The sequence below is a fragment of the Tenrec ecaudatus genome, chromosome 1, assembly GCF_050624435.1.
Source record: "Tenrec ecaudatus isolate mTenEca1 chromosome 1, mTenEca1.hap1, whole genome shotgun sequence".
NCBI lineage: Eukaryota > Metazoa > Chordata > Mammalia > Afrosoricida > Tenrecidae > Tenrec > Tenrec ecaudatus.
The window spans coordinates 140,854,069-140,860,097 of NC_134530.1; the positions used below are offsets into that span (position 1 = coordinate 140,854,069).

At 37.1% G+C, this 6,029-nt stretch overlaps 1 non-coding gene across 1 annotated transcript; it reads right to left on the reverse strand.

Annotated features, from left to right (window-relative positions):
* Window positions 1–4,238: 4,238 nt before the first annotated feature.
* Window positions 4,239–4,298, reverse strand: LOC142438327 (U7 small nuclear RNA). The gene has a single exon (XR_012782724.1). It is a non-coding gene; the product is annotated as a U7 small nuclear RNA (small nuclear RNA).
* Between the last annotated feature and the right edge of the window lie 1,731 nt (window positions 4,299–6,029).

The following is a 6,029-nucleotide window of genomic DNA, read 5'->3' on the forward strand; positions in this document are numbered from 1 at the left end:
CATGGACCTAGTGATGAGATGCTTACACGCTCACAGTTTTGGCTTTCCTCCTGCAGTTGGCATCATGATGTTTTGTGAGACTGAGGAGGACTTTGTAGGTCAGTGTGGGGCATAGGAGCTAATGTTGGACTTAGGGACTTGGACAACACTGGGTTGGGATGCTTTCTTAATGTACACTCACCTTTCATATAACACTCTCTCTTAAATACATATGAGTTTCTGTGGATTTGTTTCTCTAGTCTATTCAGACTACCACATATAATAAACATATATGCACTCAATGAAAGACATTCAAAATACATCAACCAAATTGTCATAGAAATGAAAACAGTTACAATTATAACAGGAAAATTCCATACACTATACTCAAGGAAAGACAGTACATCAAGAAAAAAACTCAACATACACACTAAACACCTCAGCAATACAATCAACAGAATCAACCCCATAGACATAGAGAACACTCCTTTCAATACAGTACATGCTCTTCTTCAACACACATAAAGCATTTTCAAGAATAGACAGCATACTAGACCACAAAGCATATGTGTCAGTTACATAATTTGGTGTCAATTTGAGGATTCAGAGGGAAGGGGTAGAGTGTAGCCTGTCAATCAGGTAGTACCTTGATGACCTAATTTGGAGGCGTTAAAGAGATAAATAGTTCACTCTAGGTGGGACACATGCTCACTCCCTTGGAGACCCTACTGACAAGGCTGACTCCTTGCAAGACATTATGGACAATGAGTCTGATGCAGCCTGAGGAACCACGTGGAGACCCCTGCAAGCATGGAGCTGCATATCCCACCACTGGACCCACAAGACCTTCCACTCACTGGCCCGTGATCTTCCTGCATTTGGCATCATTGCATGTGTTTAGTGAGTCTGAAGAGGTCTTTATACATTGGTATCTTACATATGGGCTAATATCGGACTTATGAACTTGATCAGGACAGGGCTGGATGTTTGCTCAATATTCAACTACGCTTGTATATAAAGCCCTTTCCTGCACACATATGAGTGTCTATTAATTTGTTTCTCTAGTCTACGCAGACCAACACATTATGGTACCAGGAGTGGGGTACTAGAGAAACAAATCATAAAGATGGAGAGTGGATATTTGTTTGACCTCTCCCTCATGGTAGTGTTTTTTCTTTGGCTAGCCGTAAGTCAGATATGTCCATGCAGTTTACTGGGTTGTTTTCTTGAAAGAATATGAGAAGTTAAAGGTTGAGTTGCTTTGTTTGGTTGTAGTCTCTGGTTATTCTTCAAATGACAGAAATGAATGTTATTAATGTATATTTTTAGCTCAGGGGTAGAAATCGCCCCTTGAATGTCTCAGAGACCATGCTGGTTAGAGAAAATGGCTGACTGAGATCAAAATGGTTGACAGAAAGCCTGAGTCTGGTTTGATGCTCTCCGAGGCCCTAATCCCATATTTTAAAATCAATGGAAAAGTTTAGATACGGATCAAAATAAACTAAATAAGGATTGCACTTAATTGTTTTAAGAATTGAGTTTAGTATCTGATTCTACTTTGTTTATACTGATTTCTTATGCTTATTATTGTTGATATCAATGATTTGGGGGAAGTATGAAAATAGCGTGCAAGCCCACTTGCCTTAACTTTTAAAATTTGAATCTTAAAGTGGGTTAGGACATGCCTGAAAAGCTCTGAAAAGTAAGCCCTACCCAGTGCTTTGGAGTGTTCAGGAGGTTTACATTCAGTGAGTCTTGGCTAAGGAGCCGTTGTTGACAGATTGAAGGAAAATAAGGATATTTGAATTTTGAATTACTGGTATTTGTCAGAAGCTTGAAAAAAAATCTGGAACCATGAAGAAACATCTTCTCTAGGACTGAACATTAAAAGGAGCCTGTGGGCATGCTGAAATGCTTGCTAGGTGACCACCTGGATTCACATGTTGAGTGGAAGTGGGAGAAATGCAGGAATAAAGAGATAGGTTATGTCAGGCCACTAATACCTGTGGACTTGGACCTCTTATAGGAACTAGAGGAGAATAAAAAAGTGGGTTGACTGGCCTGAACTTCATGATCTTGTACAAGAGGTTAGGCTTATTGAGAATTTGTGATAGTGTTTATGGTCTAAAAATGAGGCAACCAATATGCACCCTGTGGAGGCTAAGTGAGGCAGCCCACATTGAATTGACCAGAGTCCAACCAGATGATAGAAGTTATTTGAGCCTGTGAACTGGTGCACATTGCTGCAGACTTTATGGATGGCCTGTCCTGATTTGATTTTGCTTATGGATGAAGACTTCACAAGGTTCCAACTGAAGTAAATATTTTTCACATCAAGGAATATTATTGTCTCCTCGGAGTACTGAGTTGATGTAAGTGGGCAGTATAGAAATTGGATACCCAAAATTGGAGGGATAAAGACATGAAGTCATTGGCTTACAAACTTTCATCAGTGGGGGAATATATTCTTAGGGTTATATTCCTAAGGTGCAGGTGTTCACATAAGTATAGAATATTTTTGGTTTGTTCTCTAATAGAATGTTATATTTAAGTGAGGGTGGCAAAATTTTTAATTGTATACATTTTAGTTTTATCCTATTCGGTAAAGATATGATTTTATTATTATTTGTTTGAAAATTATATATGGCTAAAGAGTTATGTGAAAGTATCAAATTGACAAGGGGTAGTCTGTGGTAATTATATAAGTTGGTGTTAATTTGAGGATTCAGAGTAAAGGGGTAGAGTCTAGCCTGTCAATCAGATAGTTACTTGAGGTTGTCATTTTGAGGTGCTAAGGCAATAAATAACTCGCTGGAGGCAGAACATATGTTCACTCCCTAGGAGACTCTCTACTGACAAGGCTGACTCCCTGTGAGACTTTATGGACAATGAGTCTGATGGAACTTGAGGAGTCACGTGGAGACCCCTGCCAGTGCTGAGATGCTTCTACTGCTACTGGATCTACAAGACCTTCCAATCACTGGCCTGTGGTCTTCCTGAATTTGGAATAATTGTATGTGTTTCTTGAGACATGTGGGCTAATATAAGACTTATGGACTTTATCAGGACTGAGCTGGGATGGTCACTCAATATTCAACTGCTCATGTATATAAAGCTCTTTCTTATACACATAGGAGTGTCAATGAATTTGTTTCTCTAGTCCATCCAGATTAACATAGCATATCTCAATAAATTTCAAAATATTGAGTTTCTAGAAACTATCTTCTCAGAACACACATTATAAAATTAGAAATCACCAATAACATGAACATAAACATAAAAGCAAAAACATGGAGAGTGAACAAAAGAATACTCCAAAATCATTGGTAATAAAAGCAAGTAAATGAGGAAAAATGCATTACACAAATGAGAACAATAACACAACATATCAAAACCTTAGGGACACAGCAAAAGCACTGATGAGGACAATTTATAGCAAGCAATGCACACACTGATCCCAAATCAACACTCTGACACATCATCTTCAAGAATTGCAACAAGGACAAAAATACAAATTCTCCAATAAAAGAAAGAAAGAAATCAGAATGATCAAAATGGAAATAAACTACGTGGGAGGAAATGGAAAAAATAAAACAAAAAACAGCTTCTTGGAAAGGATTAACTAATTAGACCACTGGAAAACAAAGGAAAAGATACCAATATCCAGAAAAAAAAATCAAAAGTATGGCATTACACATAATCAAAATGAAGTCAAAAGAATAATAACAAATAACTATGAAAAACTGTATTCAGACAAATTCAACAATCTAGAAGAAATGGACAAATAGCTAGAAAAACATCACCCCATTCCAAAGAAGGCAGATAGAAATTAAAAAATCTCAACAGATCCATAACAAAACAAGAAATAGATCAGGTCATTAAGAAACTACCAACCAAGAAAAGGCCAGGACCAGATGGTTTCACGGGGTACTTCTAACAAGTATTCAGAAAAGATCTTGAAGCTAGCATAACAATGACACCCAAATGAGACAAAGACCCCACAAAGATAGAAAGTTACAGACCAATACTCCTCATTAATATAGATGCAAAATTCCTTTAAAAATTGGACCAGTAGAATTTAACATCATCTGAAAATAAGCACTCACCATGACTAATGAGGATTCATTTCAGGGTTGGTTCAATGTTCAGAAAACATTCAATGTAATCCACCATATAAACAAAGTAAAAATTAAAAACCACATGATCATATTAATAGATGCAGAAAGGGCATTTGACGATATCCAACACTCATTTTTTTTAAGGGTTTTCCGGGAAGACCAGAAAACCTGCTAGACAATTCTAAAAGAGCTGTAGCACTAACACTCATTTTTTTATCAAAACACTCAACAAGATAGGAATAGAAGGAAATTCCTCAACATCATGAAAGCCCTATAAGAAAAACCAACACACATCACGCTCAGTAGGGAAAACCTAGAAACCATTCCACTGAAGCAGGGACCAGACAGGATGGCCCCTTTCGCCACTCTTATTCAACTAAGAGCTGGAAGTGTAAGCTAGCACCATCAGATTATAAAAAGGAATCAAGGTATACAAATAGGCAAAGAAATATTGAAACTCTCTCTTTGCAAATTATATGATCCTATATATAGAAATACCAAGAGTCTCCACAAAAGGCCACTGGAAACATTTGAGGGATTCAAAAAGGAGTAGGACACAAAATTAACAACAAGATATCAGAGTCCCTTGTACCAGTGAGAAGAGCTACAAAACAGACATGAAGAAAGCTATACAATATACAATAACCACACAAAAGATAAAGTACTTAGGAATCAACTTAACTAAACAAACAAAAAAACCTACGTAGAGAAAACTATAGAACATTACTACAAGAACAAAGAAACAAAAACCCTACTTAAATGGTAGAATATCCTGACTATCCCATGGATAGGCAGATTTAATATTGTGAAAACGTCAATACTATCTAAAACAATCTACAGATACAACACCATCCAATCCAAATAAATCCCAAATATGTTCTTTAAAGATATGGAAAATCTAATTACCAATTTCATGTGGATAGGCAAAGGGTCCAGGATAAGCAATGAATTTCTTAAATAAAAGAACCAAGTAAGAAGCCTCACACTACCTGACCTAAAAATCTATTACCTAGCCACAGTAGTCAACTCAGCTTGGCACTGATACAACTACAGATACATAGACCAATGCATCAGAGCAGAAAACTCAGATATATGCATCAACCTGTAGGCATCTAATCTTCAACAAAGGACCTAGAATATCCAATGAGACTAAGACAGTCTCTTAAAAAATGGTGTTGGATAAACTGGAATTTCAAATGCAGAAGAATGAAACCAGGTCTCTATCTCTTCTGATGCACAAAAAGTAACTCAAGATGGACAAAAGACCCCTGATCTATCAGGATCATCAATTAGAAAACTGGAGGAAAGTCAAGGGCCCTATTACAGGGCATTCATAGACTACCAAATATAATCAAGGAGTCACACACAGTGGAAGACCAAATAGATGACTAGAACGTGCTAAGATCACACCCCTTGTGCACCTCAAAAGACTCATAAGGAAAGTAAAATGAGAGCCCACGGACTGGAAAATTTTTTTATCAACAACACATTCGATCATGGTCTAATTACCAAAATTTACAGAACTCAATGAGAAAATAACAAACAACCCAATTAAAAAGTGGGAAAAACATTAACAGACAGTTCTCCAAAAATGAAGTATATATGGTTAACAAACACATGAAAAAATGCTCATGATCACCAGCCATCTGATAGATGCACATTAAAACCACAACGAGATAATACCTTAAACCCACTATGCTAGACCAATTCAAAACAACAACAAACATTGCTAGAGAGATTGTGGAGAGAAGGGAACTCTTATACATTACTGATGTACTTGTAAATACATATAATCACTATGATAAGCCCTTACTTAAAGCCACTGGGAATTGAGATCCCGTATGATTCAGCAATCCACTCTGAGGCACATACGCAACGAAATAAGATACCCAGCATCAGTGAATGTGTGTGCCCCATGTTTACAGCATCACA